The sequence below is a fragment of the Mizuhopecten yessoensis genome, unplaced genomic scaffold (genome assembly GCF_002113885.1).
Source record: "Mizuhopecten yessoensis strain PY_sf001 unplaced genomic scaffold, ASM211388v2 scaffold716359, whole genome shotgun sequence".
NCBI classification, from domain to species: domain Eukaryota; kingdom Metazoa; phylum Mollusca; class Bivalvia; order Pectinida; family Pectinidae; genus Mizuhopecten; species Mizuhopecten yessoensis.
The window spans coordinates 466,744-487,557 of NW_018480077.1; the positions used below are offsets into that span (position 1 = coordinate 466,744).

General features: G+C 36.1%; 1 non-coding gene across 1 annotated transcript; it reads right to left on the reverse strand.

Moving 5' to 3' along the window:
* Positions 1 to 20,672: 20,672 nt before the first annotated feature.
* Positions 20,673 to 20,744, reverse strand: Trnag-ucc. The gene has a single exon. It is a non-coding gene; the product is annotated as a tRNA-Gly (tRNA).
* Between the last annotated feature and the right edge of the window lie 70 nt (positions 20,745 to 20,814).

Below are 20,814 nucleotides of genomic sequence, written 5' to 3' on the forward strand. Positions count from 1 at the left end.
TTTATGTATTTATATGTTTACGCGTTATGTTAATCGACTTAATGCTTACCCATTGGTTGTCTACCATGTTTTTCCTACCCTATTTTGCGTGACACGAGTGTTTACAGAAAATCTTCTAAAAAGGTAAATCTATATTAATGTCAATTAAACAAAGAAGTCAACCATCACCAGTTGGACATTTTCTCTACCATAACGTTCATTATATATAACTAAAATAAGATTTACACACGGCTTCAGTATCGACGTTTCAAACAGAAAATCTATAACAACAACTGTGGGGTCAAAGTTCATTACAAATCGTGACCTGGGTTGTGTTCAGGATCCTAAAGTGTCAATAGATCGACGTTGTTGTCTTGTCTATGAACATGAATGGATACTTCATACTTAAGTCAAACTTAGCAATCCATATGCATGCACACTGCTCGAGATGTTTATATTAGATTCTGATCTCTGGAAATACGAAACGCAAGAGATTAGACAGCGTCATTTAACCGTTGTCTGGTTCGTCTTGGTGCCATATTAAAACAAAAACGCGCAAAGAATATTCATCAAATTGATTTTCTTTACAATTTGAACAACGCCTTACCTAGCTTAGCTTAGCTTTTGAAAAGGGTGAACACGTGGTAAAGCGTGCACGCGCTTCTATGGTTGACTGAACACACCCACACAAGACGATTTGGAAGGCTAACATATTCGCCCAAAACAGTACAGTATATAGGCGAGTAATATATATATCGCAAGTAGCAATTTAATGATGTCATGAACTAATAACTTAAAAGACGATTAATAGAGGTTTTCTAATTGTTAACCTATAATACAATACCGTTTAACTTTCACGAATGTGATAGAATAATTCATATATTTTATGTTTGCCGACACTTAAAAACATATTGAATAGTATTCTATCGCACAGGATAAAATGATTTATTGGGAAAGCATCAAAAGTTGGCAAGTCCGAGATCCGTTTTCATTATGGAGCAGGACTTAAGGTTATGACGTCACACATACAAGATAATTTCTAGAAATACGGGAACTGATAGTCCACCAGCTAAATCAACTACCTTGTGACGAAAGTTATCGCTGGAAATACGAATTAAGGAACTAGGTATTTTATAACAGTCATTTTTCACATCATGTGACCATATCTCTCTTTAAGATTCCTTATTGTTATGAAGTGTTTCCAAATATGCAGAAGTACAATATAAGGTAAAAACGTTCTTTCAACTCTTCACAACATTCTTCGTCAGTCAGTTGTCTGTCTCTTACACAGTTGTGAAAGCATCGAAACGAATTTATACTGAACGACAAAATGAAAATAAAAGAAGAAATATTATTGATACAATTTTAGTTAAATAAAAGATTGATTTCGTCCTATATCGGGTATGTTGAAGAAGGGAATAAAACGCACCATAACGGATTGGCTTGACTGATGTCACTTGCACTCAAGCTGTACAAATATAGTTTGCAATCGTTACTACATTTATTTACTTAACTGGATCATTCTTTCATAATTAATATTAACCGATACCAAATACCGTTCTTGGGACTGTTTTATCGCTATTTATTGATTATAGTATAAACAGATGAGATATATTCTTTTGAGCACACACAAAGTAAAGTATGTTGGTTTCCTTATGCAAAGCTATATTAAAGGCCGATTGAAGAGGAATTTATTGATGTAGCCAAACATACGTGTATCACGTGTTTTTAAGCAAATACTATAAACTAAAAGTAAGAAACAAATAGTATCGTTTGCAATCGGCGATATCCAATACGGTTATACTTTATTTACATATTATTTATATGTATAATCTTACAGCAGTCTATTCATTAAAATTTGTTTCCCTTAAATTAGTGCGCATTTTATTTCGTTTTATGAAGTAAGCTCAGAAGAGAAAACTGCATCGCCAGCACACAGCGAAAACAATCCCAACTCAAGTTGATAAGCGTATACCAACAATACGCTCTAAACATGTACCGGCACAAAACAAAACAACTGTAATGTGTTTTCCTAATTCATGATAAGATACATGGAATGTGCTACCAGCATTATTTCGATTCGTATGTATTGTCGACTAGCATCTCTATTTTGGATGCAGCGTAACAAAATACACCCATTCAAGACGGATTAATTTTCAAACTTAAAATGCATTATTAAGTGCAATCACTGTAAATGTTCTCTCTGAGTAAAGTAGCGTGACATTTCACCATAACGTAAGAATTAATCAAAGAGAAGCATTTAAACCAGGCACACATATTTGGACGAAAAATGTATGTCGGAGATTTTTTTAAACTTAACTCAAGTAGACATAGAATATTGTTCAATATACTGGATTTAGACACCTACAATAACTAATTGACATTTCAAAATCTGTCAAATTGGTGTGTACTACAAAAACTATAAAATGTCCATACAATCGCAAACCTGGAAGCAATAATTATAATGTTACAAACGTATTAATATAGGTATCTCTGACCAACCTTTTAAAACTTATTTAATTATGTAACTACTCTCACTGCAATTGCAAAATACATATGGTAAATAATAACATTTCGTTTCCGTTAATGTTTTAATTAGAACGCCACTTCATAATTTATCAAAATATGAGTGTCCTTTAAAGAGACAATTTAGTGAAGTACGTTTTTTGATTACCTGAAAACCAAGTCGAAACTGAAAATGTATATCTCTTAACTAAACGTTACCTAGTTGATAATGACCCCACCTGAAGCCAATGTCCAGTGTGGTAAGTTTCATCTTTTGGGAAAGCCGGTGATAAAAAAAAGCTACGACCGAAATGGCGCAATATCCGGGCCTTTCAGTGAGAAGTTAACATGTACAGCACTACGTACGCTGTCGACCGACAACACAATGTCAGTTATGTGTCTGAGTTCACACATAACACAGTCCTGAATTTACACAATACATCTCAAGTGAGAGTATCAAAACATATAATCATGAAGAGTTTTTTAGCAAGGTTACAAAAAAACTTACTTCACTGAACTGTCCCTTTAAGGATCGTTAATTACAGGGATGCGTGATAGGCAATTTACCAAAGTTAATAATGTGATTTTGTTGAAATAACAAGTAAACAGAGAAACACTAATTAGCTTTCAAGAATTTATACACATTTATCTACAAACGTAATGATAGCTATCTGTCCAGTATCTTCGAATCGCGAAAAACAGATCAATATCAATGTATTTTACTTCAAACACAATAAACAGTCGTCGAGTGTACAAAACTGACATGTAGAATAACTCGCCTGTTCACGCCAGGAATGTCTGCCCACAACATATGGATTTTGGCCCTCAACTACTGTATATTTCGATACTAAACCACATTATCCTGGCGCGTTGGGATTGTTTCAGCAAAAACAATCAAAAAAACAAAATGGCTGTCGGACCATTCAATATCTAAAAGGTAATTTAATTAGTATTATCCTTGGTTGTTTGTTTTATATAAAAAAAAAAAAAAAAAAAAAAAATGACGTTCGCGTTTATTTACTCTTTAAACGCATGTTATGCATAAAACAACAATTTATGTGTATGTATACAAAAACAGAACACAACTTCACTCTGATGAATTCGTATTGCCCCTCAGTTTGGAAATTGTTGAATTAGTGAAATTGAATTTTAAAAGTCCATTATGGCCGAATTAAGAACTTTATAAATTGAAATAACCTGATCACTGGTACGAAATTAATAAAAAAATCTATTAAAAAATAAACAATATCGACGAGGAAAATAATAAGTCTACTTTTGTGGCCATTTTCTCTATTAAGGACTCCCCGGCGGTACAGAAGTTGCGAATGTTTGTCATAGGATTCAAAGCAATCACATTCAGATATATGGAAGAACAATACACATATAATTGTATAACTATAAAATATTATTTAAAATATCTTATCAAAAACTAGATTCAACGTATAATAAATATAGTGAAATGCATGTGTTTCCGCCATGCAGTACCAAAATGGCGTATTCATTTTTCTTTTAAAGTATAATGAATCTTGAAAATAAAGAAAGGTAAATCCTTCAGAACTACGAAAGGATACTTTGAAGGACTTGTCCAGATGCTCAGTCTCGGTGGTGTTGTAACAGTTGTTCGGGACTTTTAACAAAATTTCAAAAGTAAAAGAAGATGAAGCATTTATAATACAATTCGTCGTGAGAAATTTGGCCTACATAAAGTTATTTCAGCCGTATACCCGATATGAAAACATATTGACGGATTGCAACTTGGTGGGAAGGAATATGAATATCCGGAGAAAAACCATTAACCTTGCCAAGAGAAATAATGTTTATTGACCAGTAACTGGCGACTACCCCGCGTAGGCCTTAAACCTGAATTCAAGTGTTGGAGGACTAGCAATCGTAGACGTTCACACGCCTTAACAACTCCATGTGTGCAGTATATGCGTGCTTGCGTGTGTATGCAAAAAAACAGTGTATGTTTGTGTGCTTGCCTCCTTGTGATCATTCCGCCCAGTCACATTATACTGACAACGGGTGAACCAGTTGTTGCCATTCCCCTAAATGCTGAACGTTAAGCTGGGAATAACAACTACCATTTTTAAGGACTTTGGTTTGTCCCGGCCTGGGGACAGAACCCATTGCCTTCCTCATCTGGGCGAAAGCTCAACATTAAAGCCTTATCTGAGGTGTTGCCAAGCAATGCGCTAGGAAATAAAAGGTAGTTAGAAGTAGAAAGAAAGATAAAGATCCCAAATATTACAATTGGTGCAGCAGATTTATTTGGTAATCGGTGTTTAATGACAATAGCTCGGATAAAGTAAGAAAATGTGTGCATGTGTGTATGTGTGCCAGAGACAGGGTATGTTGGTGTAATTCGATAGCGCGGATCTGATGCCGACTTTAGAGTGCTATCTCACTGAAATACCATGCCTAAGGCACCCAGCACAGAATACCGCCTGGTCACATTATACTGACAACGGGTTAACCAGTTGATGAAATTGCCCTAAATGCAAGGATAACAACTAGCATTTAAAAGACTTTAGAATACCCCGGCCTGGAAACAGTACACATTGCCTTCTCCACCCGGGCAAACATACAACATTAATGCCAAAAATGAAGTGTGAAGCAGAATTATTGTGGTAGCTTTCCGTCCCAACATACAGGGCACAAAAGCAAATACCCATTTCTGCAGAGGTTTCGTACATAAGTCGCCTCAACCAATACTTGCGCTTTGGGAAAGAGCAAGTGTTTTGTTTTCGTGATCCCCCCAAATAGGCCTGCTGTATATAACTGTATAGGTATCGTAAGAGGTAACACATGTACGAACTCGAGAGCGTTCTACGGTGCCCTTTACTTAAACCAAAAATTGATCTGCTATCCTCATTGCTTTTCTCACAAATCTATTTTTACCTTTCGGCAATGTCTCTGTGAACATCCAGCTTCATATAGCCCCAGCAGTAACAAAGACGTTATATTCCAATCAAACCCACATAGCCAAACGTGTTAGGCGATCTGCCTTTTCATTACCTGGTATCCAAATAGAAATATTCTTCAGTTTGTTGTTACGAAGACTTCGTAGAAAAGATAGTGAATCAGAGTAGATGATTGACTTATTAAGGTTGCTATTGTTTAGATTAGTTTACCTCTTGCGTTTTTAATTGCAAAACCTGGTACTTTTTGCGATAATTCTTGTGGGCACTTGTAGCCATTTAAGTCATCTTATGCATTTTAAAATATAAAGATGATATTCCTGGTTATCCGTAATCCATTTGACGTCGAACATATTTATTGATAACGTTTGCACAATTATTTTTTTCAAACGGTGACGCTTCCAGAAACAAAGCCGAGGAAAATAACAAAAATTTCGCTGTTCCACGCCAATACTTTAAATATGTTATTATGACGAAATGAACATAGAGATGTTGAAAGAGGCAAAACACCAAACTGCAAGTTCCAAAAACGATTATTCGTTCATCTGCGCCGGAGTTTCATAATCGGAGGGTTAACTCGTCTGAATGTCTAGACTTTCTGTGAAGACGTTTTGAAATAGCCTGTTAGGGGTGTTTTAGATTTACAACTAACACACGGCAGATACAGTACTGATTTCGTCGGGATATTTTCACTTTTCCTAGATGTAATTTATTTGAGTACGTGTAAGTTATACAGTCTATACAATTTTCTACATTGAAAAAATGCCCGGTGAAGCGGGAAATGTGACCAAATTTGCCCCAAAAATCTTTTAAAAGGTGCGGGCTGTGAAATATCTGTCATACGCAAATCGTGTACATCTTAATTATAAACAAAAACAATTTACCGGAACGGGTGATCTGCAGACTTTATTCCTTCAATATGCTTTTTTGATGTGTGCGGGTAATATGACGCAGCGGAAAATATGCAAGAGAGTACGGTATTCTCTATTTTGGATCACTACGCGAGTGTCTCTGCAGAATTGGACAGTTATTTCCCAGAGGACACTCTATCAAATTATATTTTTCCTACATAGAAAGGCATTAAACTTGCATGTTAATGGCTATGGAGACGAACAGTATAAAAAGGGCTCCCTTATTTGGTTCGGGATGCATTATTGAAAAGACGGATGCCCAAGATATATCTGCAATTACTATATAGCTATATATCAAGTTACTTCAAATCGCGTCCACAGTTCAATACCTTTATGAAGACTTCCTACAGTCGCAAAGTCATCGCATGTAAAATGATTTCTCCCACACCTGACAGATTTATCTCCCGTTTTGCCGGTGCTAGATTTATCTGTCTCCGCCCTAGGGTTGAGACGGGGGGATTCCCCTATTCATAAAAATGATATGACGTCAATTCAACAATACAATGACGTTACGTCAACAATCCATCAGCAAGTTGCCTGTATGTGTTTTGGGTCCATGTTAACCTTTATTTCACATTAAAATACTGTTAGATATGGGAGAAAAATAATCAATCGCTACTGGCTGTGTAAGATAGAAAAATCTCAACCCTCTGACTAAGAATTTTTGTCCAGAACTCGGCAAGCCTCGTTCTGGACAAAAAAAATCTTAGTCCTCGGGTTGAGATTTCTCTATCTTACACAACCAGTAGCGATAGATTCTATTAGTCTCCACCGAGCTAGTTTTATATCTGTCCTTGTCATGTAATATCGACCCACGAAAGGCGTGTATTGGCTTATGTCTATTTGCTAAATTTTATCGGTAAACGCTTGACAGTATCGTCCTACGCGGTATTATAAGGAGCGACAGAGCAAAAGCAAGAGCTATCTGATCAGTCTATTTTCTAAAAAGGGGTACCTAAAGGCTCAGGATTCATAATTGAAAGGTTGCATACTCCAAAATTTGTCGTCAGAGACACTACAAATACCAACTTTCTACAAAGCTCTAGAGGTCCAGTTTCTCATAAAACTCTGAATTTTTCTAAATATGTTACTAAAAATGGTGAGACTTGGAGTATACTTAATGCTGTAAGCACTTGCAGAAGTCCTCTCGCTTAAACAATCATTATACAAGAAGCTTTGAACCCCTAAATATAGAAGAAGAAAAAATGTTCATATCATGATTTAAAAATATGACAATATGAACTTAATTTGTTTTAAACAATAAAGAAACAAGTTTATCAACTAACATTAATCACTCTCGTTGGCATGGATGGTAACGCGCAGGGGGGCTCTGAAAAGACAAACCGGATAACCCGGATGATATCCACACACTGGAGTAGAAGATCCGTACCTATAGCCCGACAATCGGAAAAACGATAACAAAGAAAACCTTTCTTTTACATTTTCAAAAAACATTGAGAATGAAATTGTGAGAATTATTAAGTTTCTGCATGTCTGTACCCTCGTTGAATTTAGCGGCAATTCTTTTTCTGTTATCCTGTTTTATTTATTTTTATTTATTTTTTGTACAATTGGTGTCCGGGTTCTTAGATAGATGGAGAGTGTCACATATTGAATAGAGAGGGATTCCTGTCTTTGTCGCCACATTCACAGTTTACTTTAGTAGCTTAAATTGTGTACTCTCCCCTTAGTAGCCTGGCTTTGATGGTTAATATTCTTAAGTCTCTATAGGGATGTATCTTTGTGTATTTATAACAAGTGATTGTTGGAATGATTTTTCCACAATTATCCTTTGATGCTGTATCTTTAATCGGCCGAAACAATGAAGGACGTTCGCACTACAGTAGGATTTGTTTGCATTCGACGAACCGTTAATATGATTTGATTGAGTGATGATTGATTCATGTGATGTTTTTTTCTACCTACATCACGTTCTTTTTACATATTTCATTACAAAATCGCAGCTGGTGTCATGTTCATCCTAACCAAATCTCAGTGAGGCCCCAGTACATGAGGGATTCTGCAAATGGGGAAAGCGTGCGACAATCAAATGACAATGCCTAAAATATGAATGCCTCACCCTGATAAAATACTAGCCGCTTCTTACTAACTCGGCTTTGAAGATTTTTCTTTATCACATTTGTAGATTGTAAGACTAGGAAACTAGAGGTTCTGGGTTCGACTCCTAGCGGAGCTTTGAAAAACAATGATGACCTTTGTTACAAATGAACGAGTCAAAGTTACACTGGCATAATCTCTTACATAAGCTGTTACACTAAAACTATCATTAATCATCTTTTCATACTTTATTTGATTCCTTCTTGGAATACTTTATTTGTACTTTTTCAAGGTTCTCCATACTTATCTTCCCTTTGCTCGTAGGTTCGAATATAAGGTATTGATGACTTCGGTGTTCTTTTTGTCAGTGTTGGGTGTATCATCGGGTTTACCCCATATAGGCTTTTGACCCTGAGTCCGGCTCATCACGGTAACCCTTATCCTGAATTGCTTTTTTAAATAGCCAAGAATAACTTCATAAGTCTTAAATAAAAAGATCCGCCATACGGTAAATTGAAATTCTCATTTTTATTTATCTTTCTGCGTCGACCTACTATAATTTTCAATAATTGATTCCTTACTTAATATTTCTCGTGATAATTAAACGTAACGCTGTGGTTGAATGCTGGATGACTATCAGTCCCAAAGTTGGCCGTTGTTTAAATGAAATCAAAGAGAAAGAGAAAGATTATTTGCAGTATCCAAAGTTGTTGATTTCAACGTTCAGACGGGTTTTGTATGCACCTTGCACTTTTTGCTGTGATTCAACTTATTTCAGAACACGGATGTTCATTATTTGATCTTAAGTACCGCTGGGAGTTATAAATAGCCGAAATGGCTAAACGGTACAGTAACAAAAACTTGCTTTTGTCAAATAGGTGATTGCTCCCTTTATAAGTGATGGACTTGCATTTAAATGTTACTGTCCTGTTGATTATTTGTTAATTCCAAACTATTTAAGTGTATTTTCATCAATCTATTTCAAATCCTGTTACTGTTACAATTAATAGATTATGTTTACTTTTTGGAATAGTTTTTTTGGACGACGAAAACTTTCCTTTTCCCAGACTGTTAAAACGGCCTGTCCTCAGTTTCATCCACAACATTGCTGACCTTATGGCTTTAAACTCCCAAAATGCAACAACACAACTATCAATTAGGCATATTTACACCATCACCACAAAAAAGTACCTGAGCTAAACAATATCTATCAGTACACATCATTTTCAGCCTTCTCGTGTTTGACTTACACCTTCTATGTGATAGTGACCTGTCAATATAGTCACATTTACCTATTTATTTAAATGTTCCTTTCTAACATGAATTTATTGTCTATATTTCTGAAGTTGGCTATCAGTGATAACGATAAGCAAGTCCTGTTTTAAGATAAATATCACAAAACGACAAAATCCAAATTGTATAATTGATAATCATACAATTATAATAGAAACCACATACAAAGTTAGCAACATGGTGATCGTATTGTTTCCATGTCACAAGGCACCATATTATAGATTCTACTTTTTAGAACTACATATCTCATACACGCTGAATGTCGTCGTTCTTTTAGGTTTTATGTAGGTTCTGGTTTTTGAATAGCTCATACAAATGTGGAAGTTTACCAAAGCAATGCAGTTTACTCGAAAGTGTACCATGTCAAAATGTATTAAAAATAAAATAATTATTTTTCTTATGTTTAAATCGGAGAACAGGGTTGCAATGATTTTTGATATACGCCAGTAAATATATTTCAAATAATTATAAGAGAAAAAGCAACATTTATTTGATATGTGATAACACGGCTACATCTAAAAATGGGAAAAAATAATGAAGACACACTTATAATATATATAAACTTGTTTTTTTTCTGAAATTCCAAAATTACAACAAAAATACATAGCAATACTTACCATCACAGGTGTTGTGTATAATAAAACGTCTTAGAGGGAATTCTGAGGCTGGAATTCAATTGTTCAAAATATTTCCGCTCCTCGCCAATTTAACTGGAAAGGGACGTTGAACCAATATTCATTTCAGATCCTTGAGAAATCTTTAAATTTGTTTTTCAAAAGTCTTTACGTATTTATCTGCAATTATTATATAGCTATATGTCCATTCACTTCGAATAACGAGCACAGATCAATGCATATATGAAAACTTCCTACAGCAGCAACAGTCGTTGATCTACAATTACGTTATTTTAAGTACACGCCAGGTAATATCGGCTAACGAAGGGTGCGTTTTGCCCAGCGGCTGCTAGCTAACTATATCGCTATAACGCTAGATCGTATCACTCTTCGCGGCGTAGAAATCGGCTATCGGATCAATCTAGATTCCTTAACATACTTTATTATGTACTATTCTGCCTATTTTTCTGTTGATTTGCAATTGTATCTGATAACAAGTTTAATTCTGTCTACTCTTCCAGCGCATGAAGCGTGCAAAAAGCTAATCATCTGGTAATAACGGATCTCCAGGAATCAATATCCATTCGCTTGAACGGTGATGGTGTCGCATGCGTAGCGAAGGCAACATATAGTTGTCACTATGTCGGTGTCATCGTCGGTATAATTGTCCGGAAATTTAGGAGATTTACGTGAACTAACTCCAGCAAAATGGTTTCTTTTTTAAAGTTAACGTGCCGCAATCTGTTGTGAAAATTGTGGTTAAAATTGTAGTCAACAAATTCAATACACACTTTAAGTATATTGTTTTTGAAAGGTTTACACTTTCAGTGACTTATATTTATTGCATGGATGTGCGAAAGCTTTCCCGACGGCTACTAATCTCGCCTGTTTCTGATGACATCAGCTTAACGAGTTATCAGATTTCCATAAAACTTGACGACTCACTACCAAATTTCGCCGCTTAAGCTTTGTTTCCAAGCTAAACATCTGATAAGAAACACAATGAAACAAGTGCACACTAATCAGAAGGTTTGAAATATCATCGGTTGTAAATAGTACTGTTCCAAATAGGGAGGGCGATAAATAGGGAAAATATGAAAAGAAATTTGTTTTTATCGGTAATATGGAAATAAATCAACTGAAATAGAGCGATGCTAGCTGTTTCATCCATGTGTGGGTTCATAGGGCAATATACATATTGCAATACAGATACTCTTTATCATCAATTGACGATTTGTCAATATCATAATGTGGAGTATACATGGCTATTGACCATTGTAACATCAAATTCTCTTCTTGTAAGGATATAGCGGTTAAATGGTGGTCCTAGTCGCTGATATTTCTAGAATCTATAATTCGTGATCAACAATGTGACAGGCCTGGACAAAGAAAGAGACCATAATTTGCTTCCTTTGTACATTTTGTGTGTTTATGTTTATACTAGGTATCAGATAAGTAAACACAAAGTAGCTCGTGCGTTTGTGAATGCTAATGGACTAATCGTAATTGTATCCTGTTTAATATATAGTATATGTGTACAATTCTTATTCATGTATATCTCTATGCTTTTCGATCCACAGCTACTCTATCAACATCCGATTTGTCTTTTAAATTAACCAGGCTGTTGAGAAATACAACATAAACACGTTTTTGTAAAGGTATGATGGCCAGTGGAGATTGTTTTCTCAGCTAGACAATTTTGTGCAGAAGATCAGAGTTTGCGGCTCAGAGAAGTCACGATTAATAAATCTTTTTTCGTTATTTGTATTTCAGTGTATATGCATGATGTGTGCTAATGAGTTATTTCGTCATTTATTTTTACAATTTTGTCAAAAACTAGCTTGGTATTATTATATTGTTGTCTTTCTACTTTGCGTTGAATTAAAAACTAATATAGTTCTGTTATCAAAGGAAAAATGGACTTGACTGAATGTTGTCGTATGCCTGCAGCCATAATGTTGTAGGTTTGGCTTGTAAAATTCTGCCGAGTATGGGCAACATAACCTTAAGTCCAAACATTTTGTGTTATCTCCTACTTACGAGCAGATGGTCTTACAAGATCGTATTCTAATTTTAATAGCGGAAGACCAGATTATGATGCAAAATCAGATGTTACAACTACATACGAAATTTAAGGTTTGGACTGGTTTTATTTTGCTTAAAGTCCTATTAACAGTCAAGGTAATTTAAGGACGTGCCTCCATGTGTGTTGTATAAGCGTGCATGGGTTTATGTGTGCCGTAGACAAGGTATGTTGGTGTACATGCCTCATTGTGATAGCACGGATCTGATGCCGACTTTATAGTGCTATCTCACTGGAAGACGATGCCGAAGGCACCTAGCACAGCATTTCGCCCGGTCACATTATACTGACACCGGGTGAATTATGTTTCATCACTCCAAATCCTGAACGATAAGCAGAGAATAACAACTACCAGAATAAGAACTTTGTTATGACCCGGCCTGGGGACAGAACCCTTTCGTTCCTTACCTGGGCAAATGTTCAACAGTATAGCCAAAAGTGACGTGTTGCCAAGCAAGGTGTTAGGTAATAAAAGGTAGTTAGATATTGCATTGGATGCAGCAGATTTATTTTGGTCGCTTTTGTGTCCCTAAATAGAGGGCACAAACAAATCCAAAATTACGCAGTGGTTCACACATTTGTCGCCTCTTACCATACATGCAGTAGGAAACAAGAAGATGTTCTTTTTCTCGATCCCCGACCTGCAGGGTTGTACGAAATATAAGCCACATTTAATTATATCAACATTTGAACAAAGTGGACAAATTGCATAACATTGGTCTCTACCTATTTTCAACCCCTTGTTGTCTCGGTATATCAGAGGTTGTAGCGGCTATGTTTGATGAGCATATATACGCATACATATCTATATTCAGGTTGTTTTGGTATGCGGCAAGTATTCTTTTAGGAAACTTCCGGAAACCATCTGGCGGGGTTGTTTAACATTTTCTGTGCGTTTAATTGATTAAAATCGTGAAATAAAGAATGTAGCTATTGAAATAGTGGAACTGTCCGTGGGTACCTCCGTTACTGATATTGTCCGAGATGGGGTACGTGTATGCTTCGGTTGTTATAAAAGGCTTAACTTTACGAGGAAATGAGAATTTATTTCAATCGAATATTCGGAGTATTGTTAAATATTTAGGTACACTGTAAGGAGCTGTTAACAGAGAACATTGTTCAATTTTGTGTATACTATTATCGAGTAAACTATCATCTCAAATAAAACACTCGACAACATTACAAATTAAGTGCTGTTTATCGTGCTATCAATTTACTAACGACCCCAGCGCCGACGTAATGCGAAGACTAAATTTACTTTGGAAGGGGGGGGGGGGAGTATCTTTGTACTTAAACACACACCGACGAATGCATTACGTTGTACGAGAACGTTTGAATACATTTCCTATTACTAGAAATGAATGTTTCATTAAACAGCTAAAAATGAGTTATTCAATGTGTATTTTCTAAAAGCAAATCTATTTGGATAAAGGGTATATAAGAGGACAAAAGATTGTTTAATTTTGCCTCGTACCAGTATTAAATGTTCGTTTCTGATTGGTCGGAAAATGTCACTATAAAAACTCACTTATTTATTTTTATTTGTCAGGACCTCAATACGCAAAGACATTTTTGTAACATTAGGAAGTGTCTGCTTTCTTTCTCAATGAAGTTTTAGAAAAGACCAAGACACATCCATAGAAACTGTGCGTAATTTTTGGCTGATCAAGCTTGCCATAAATTAGACCTTTATGTTTGTTTAACATCCTACAACCGGCTGTGTTCACATTCAAATATTGTTAAGAGATGACGGGTTACTCTATGGCCACATTGAAATTCTGTCTGACAACGCACTTACTGGTAGCTCCTGGCGAAACACCACCAACATACCCCGTCTCCTACACACACATACGCAGGCACGCATGCACTACACACACGGAGGCACGTCCTGTCCTTAAATGACCTAAGCTGTTAATAGGACGTTAAACAAAATTAAACCAAACCAAAGACACCACCGAAAGATGTAGGAATAAAGGTTTAAAAATTAAGAGTTCCCAAGTGTTGAAAAACTAAAGGTGCAGTATTGATATCTTTAGTATTCTCAGAAAGATGACAGAAGATCATTATATCATTTAATTTTCCCGCGATTACCCGATGGGTTTCAGCAGGTTTTACAACCAAGAAACGGTAAGGATGACATTAACGAGATGACGATGTCCTACGTTACATTTATTGTCCCTGTTGTAGGGAAACACGATTCTGTGTTCATGTTACACTCGGGCCAATCGTGTTTTCCATCCACAAAGGCAAAAAATAGGTTGTTATGCCAAAATAAAACAATAATACAACGATAGTGATATTTAGGTCGACGCGCTGTTGATGTCGTCTGCTTCAGTCACTCGGAACTTGGATGCGGCGGGTTTTGCCAATGTTTCTAGAAAGGCTACTAATAAGCAATGTTCACCGGGCAAACTGAAGCATGTGAGGACGACACATATAATATATAATTAACAAAATACTTCGCATCGCTCCCGTTTACTGATATATCGTGCAGACTCTAACGTGAACCTTAACATGATATTGTTATTGATATCTTCCACGCGTGATATCAGTAACCGAGAGCGCTGCAAAGGTCTTATTTTTTAATTACAGTTCTGTACCTTATTATTGACATTGTTGTGGGTAGACAGGACTTTGTCCGCCTTAGATTATTCCTGTTTTACGGGGGCCAAGTTTGTACCGATCTTGCGTACCTCGTCCCGAGTTGTTGGTGCGATTTGTGTATGTTAGTCACCACTTCGCCACCATGTCCGCTGAGCAATTCCTACTGTCATTAAGGCCTGATTTTATTGGGAAAAACTCATTCCTGACTAACACTCTAAGACTCGATAGCACCTACATTTCCACTATTTTCACCAGGCTTTCTAGGTCTATCCCCTACCACAGCCTGCGGTGGCCTCTCGATTTTATCAATGTGCTCGCGATGAGAAAATTGTTCTCACGACAAACCCTTAAAATACTGTGTGATAATCTATAAATCTAATCGCAAAAGAGACAGTCTTTACAGAGTCCCCGTACTACCCGTGCGATCATGCGTGATGCAAAACTGGAAAATGTCACAGACTTTACAGTAAAAATTACAAAGAAAATTGTATCAAAATCGGAAAATGCATGTCAACAAATGTTCATTTTAAGTTTACTTGAAATCCGATAAGATTTTGTAAGGTTACATATGGGATCCCTCATGTGACTTTATTAGCACCACTACAAGTGTAAGTCTGTAAATGACATGAACATATATAGCTAAAATATGTAGCAAATAACTACCTTAACGAAGGGGGCAAATCCATTACGTAAATAGACTAGATGACACCAACAGATCTAAGGTGTCTGGTCAGTACACATGATCAAATAGGAAACTCATAATTCGATAAAAAAAAAAAAAAAAAAAAAAAAACAGCTCGAGGTGATGAGGAAACAACACCAAAAGAAAAATCTTTTTCTTTTTAACACGATATGTCAACCACAAACATGTCTATTGTCAAATATATGTATATCTGTCGGTCTCCAACTGTATGAGACAAGACAGAACAACAAATATTTAAAAGAAAAAATAGGTCATGCGGACAACAGGAAGATATTAATCGAAAAAAGACTATGCAATACTAAATATAACCTGTCTACAAAGTGTGTCTGCCACCGGGAAGTATCAATTTCAAAATTAGAACGGAAATAACAGACCAAATTTGAATTGCAAATCCTGAGAATATATGGATTACATCAACAAATGTACAGTGCCATTAAAATAATCCTAACTTAGTTTTAGTTGACATTATGATAGAGTATTTTTTTTAAATAATTACGTCTGCGTCAGCTTACAATAAAAGACAGAAAAGGAAAATAAATAAAATATGCCTCATCATAATGAAGTACATTAATTATCGATCCTATATTTTGAGAAGGTGGTGTCGACATACAACTGGGTTACACAAAGACCCACAAGGACGGACTACTTTAAATAGTCTCACTGAAATGCCGGTACCTGTTTTAGGACATTCCCCCTGTCACGTTATTCTGTAACTGATCAGAGTTGCCAAGAGAGACAACGCTAAACAATGATTGGAGGTGAAAAGGAAAGAAAGAGGTTCTAGGTATTACAAAGAGATCCGATTAATTTGGTTTTTAAATGTTCCATAAGCAAAAGTCACATAGGAAACCTCAAATACTGCAGGAGGGGGAGTTAATTGTCTCACGCGATCATGCAATCAGATACACCAGGTATATCCCTTATTCGAACATGAACGGTAACTTATAATAAACTTTCCAATGTTTGGTTGTCAACATTTCCAATTAGTTCTCCAGCGAATTATAATTTAAGATAAAGAGAGAGATGGGAGCATTAATTAAGCAATCATTGACAAATCACGATGAGTATACGTCAAGCTGGAGCTCCTCAAATCACATGAAGAAAAAAAAATAAAGAAAAAATAGTGTATGGCCCGAACAAACGAAACTTATCCGTACATTCAAGGGTAAAATATTAGCTTATATAACTACACTAACCTTGATATTATCGGACTAGCTTTGCAAGTAAAGCCGAGTTATAAACCAATGCAGCAAGACAGATTATCGTTTGCAGCATGACAATTAAAAGAGCTACTGCGTCACACGTTCGTTCGGCACAATAAATATGAAAGCGTAATTGTATTACGATCTCATATTTTCTGCTTAAACCCCGTATAACTAATAATCTTCATATGCCCGAAAGACCATGCCTGTAATGGTTTCATAAGCATCGTTTGAACATTGGCGCCAGATAAAAACCACACACTTCGTTATGAATATATTCGATTACCATTAAAAACGTAATTAGCTGTTATAATATATCAAGAACGTGTCATTATGTTGCTTTAATTATTCTGGATACACCAAGCTCTGGAGGGTCGGGCAATAAAGATACATTCATCTCGTTATTAAACTAAGTTATTAAGTCGAGTTATTATCACCGCGTGAAGTTGGGTAAATGTATTTGCCCGTATAGCATGTTTTAATTGTTTGTTTAATTTGTGTGGGGTTTAACGTCCAAGCAACAACAGCCAGGGTCATATATGGTGACGGGTGTCTAGAGAGATACCACCTAGAGACAGGAGTAGTAAAAGAGAAAAGGAAAGAGATATCCCAAGTGTTGTAATGTGGGAAGCAGATCAATATTGGTATCTTCAGTCTCTTCTGAGTAGAAAACAACAGAAGAAACCCTCAATTCTTCAGAGTGGTCCCACCTACGTCGTCTCTTACACTATACAGTGAAATACATCAGGTCTGTTCTTTCCTGAACCTGCACAGGGTGTTCATCAAAATAAAATAAGGATTAAAGTTGCTGTGTATATCAGAATAATATACAATGTTATTACTAGCAAACAAACGGAGTTGTTTTCATAATGCGGATTAACAGTTGACATATGAAATTATTGTGATAGTGCAGGTTAACAGTTAACCAATAGAGTTATTGTCGCAGTACGAATTAACAATAAACAAATAGAGTTACAGTGCCATAATGTGCATTAAAAGCAAACAGACTTATTGTCATAATGCGCACTAACAATAAACAAACAGACTTATTGCCATAATGCGCACTAACAGTAAACAAACAGACTTATTGTCATAATGCGCACTAACAGTAAACATGTATAGAGATATTGTCATAATGCGCATTAACAGTAAACAAATAGAGTTATTGTCATAATGTGCATTAACAGTAAACAAATAGAGATATTGTCATAATGCGCATTAACAGTAAACAAAAATAGTTATTGTCATAATGCGCATGAACAGTAAACAAAAATAGTTATTAACCTAATGCGCATTAACAATAAACAAATGGAGTTGGTAAACGAACGAAAAGGAGTTGTTGCCATGGCGTGAGCTAAAAACAACACAAGTATTGGTAAACAAATGGAAATGTTGTCATGGCGTGAGCTAGGAACACTACAAGTATTGGTAAACAAATGGAAATGTTGTCATGGCGTGCAACACATAAATACTAGTTAACAGATACAATTGTTGCGATAGCTAGGAACAATACAAGTATTGGTAAACAAATGGAGTTGTCATGGCGTGAGCTAGCAACACTACAAGTATTGGTAAACAAATGGAGTTGTCATGGCGTGAGCTAGGAACACTACAAGTACTGGTAAACAATGGGAGTTGCTGTCATGGCGTGAGCTAGGAACAATACAAGTACTGGTAAACAAATGGAGTTGTCATGGCGTGAGCGAGGAACACTACAAGTATTGGTGAACAACTGGAGTTGCCATGGCGTGAGCTAGGAACACTACAAGTATTGGTAAACAAATGGAGTTGTCATGGCGTGAGCTAGGAACATTCCAAGTATTGGTAAACAAATGGAGTTGTTGTTATGGCGTGAGCTAGGAACACCCCAAGTATTGGTAAACAAATGGAGTGGTTGTTATGGCGTGAGCTAGGCACATCCCAAGTATTGGTAAACAAATGGAGGTGTTGTTATGGCGTGAGCTAGGAACATCCCAAGTATTGGTAAACAAATGGAGTTGTTGTGATGGCGTGAGCTAGGAACATCACAAGTATTGGTAAACAAATGGAGCTGTTGTCATGGCGTGAAACAATACAAAACAATAAAACAAATTAATGGCGTGCAACACATAAAAACTAGTAAACAGATACAAAAGTTGTAATAGCTAGGAACAATACAAGTATTGGTAACAAACATGTACTATCTCGTGCCAAATCATTTGTTTTACCTTTAGTTAAAAATATGAAACTTGACAAAAGACTATTGATAAAAGTTAAAGAAATACTTGATCAATCAAACATGTATAGATGTTTCAGTGGATTTTTGTTATAATTCATGCATATATTGCTCAAGTAATACATTCAACATACGTTAGAGTCCAGGTAAGAAACGTTTGTGATATACAGAAAGTGGTGTATGATGCTAGAGCCAGCAAATACGTAGAAGTGTAAGTTTAATCAAGTATGTTCACGGTCTCCAATAAGTTATAACATAGGTGTTGAAGTTAAAGTAATTTCCAGGTGTGCTTATGAAACTCGGGGATTCATTCCGTTTACGCCGGTACGTTAGAGATGTTTGTGTTTTACGTCATATTAACAGCTATGGTCATTTAAGGACGTGCCAAGCTTAGCTCTCCTCTCTGTAAAAACGGAATTCATCTTACCATTGGGATTTTTAAAGTTATAAGCAGTGTAAGTTGTTTTTGTGTGGAATTATTTACCTCAGTATTAAATTAAAAAAAACTGATGTTCTGTCCAAAAATAAATTAATTACATCTTTCATCATTCATTCATGAAACAATCAATCGCTTTGTCTCTGCCATAGTAATTAATTACAGGTGACGGGTAGCCACACTGACTGTAATAGGATGTAAATATGAAGGATCTTAGTACAATAAGGATTTACGCGAGGAGGAGTTGTCCCCCCTTTTTTTTACACAAGCAGGTGCTATAAGCTATATGTATATGTAAATAGTAATCCAATCCAACACCAATCTGATTAAAATCATATGTTACATGGCTTCGTTAACTTCGTACTACGCCAGGCGGAGCCATGTAACAGATGATTTTAATCAGATTGGCTTTCTTGGAGAGAGCTGGTTGTTTTCACCCTCTGACCCAAACAGTTTGTTTTTGAAAGTAGAAACTTCATTAATTTTGATGTGCGAATTATCTGTCTTCTCCGTCAGTTTCCGGTGATCTTTGATGGAATGGTTCCCGTATCCAACGGAGACATACAGTCACAATCCTCACTTCCTCAATTATATCAATGAAGCAATTGTATATAAATTGAGTTCTAAAAAATATCCAATGCTCAATCCATAAGGATTTAGTAGCTGTTATATCAAGGTTAGCCTGTAGACTTATGAGTGCATACTTGTATTAGTACCAGATGCCTCTAACATTGGCAGGACATTTCTAAAAAAACACGGTCAACCACTACATTGTCGTCTTGTCCCAACTATGTGAGCTTGTCTATGATGTTTTTGTAATGCTTGCAAAATTACCGTGGTATCTCACTCACACGTCAAATAAATCTTAAACATTACTACAAGGGTGGGGGGGGGGGGGGGGGGGGATAAAACAGCCAGATTATGCATTAACATTTTTTGCTGCAATACTGTTCTTACTATTTACATGTATATATACTCTGTTCGTAAACTTTCTATGTAAAACATTAATAAGGATACGCTCCATCTTGTTATACATGTATATTTCGTGGGAGTGGTTCTGAAATTTGTAATTAGATACATTTTGATAACCAGAAATCACACAATTTTAATAGCTTCTTCGTGATTTGTAGCCGAAATAAAAATAAATGTGCGTCGGCCGGGAGTCGAACCCGGATCGACTGCTTGGAAGGCAACCATGCTGACCGTTACACCACCGACGCATTGATGATGAGGAAAGAAATATAATATATAAAGCTAAGATCACATTACACACAAACTATATTTGGAAGT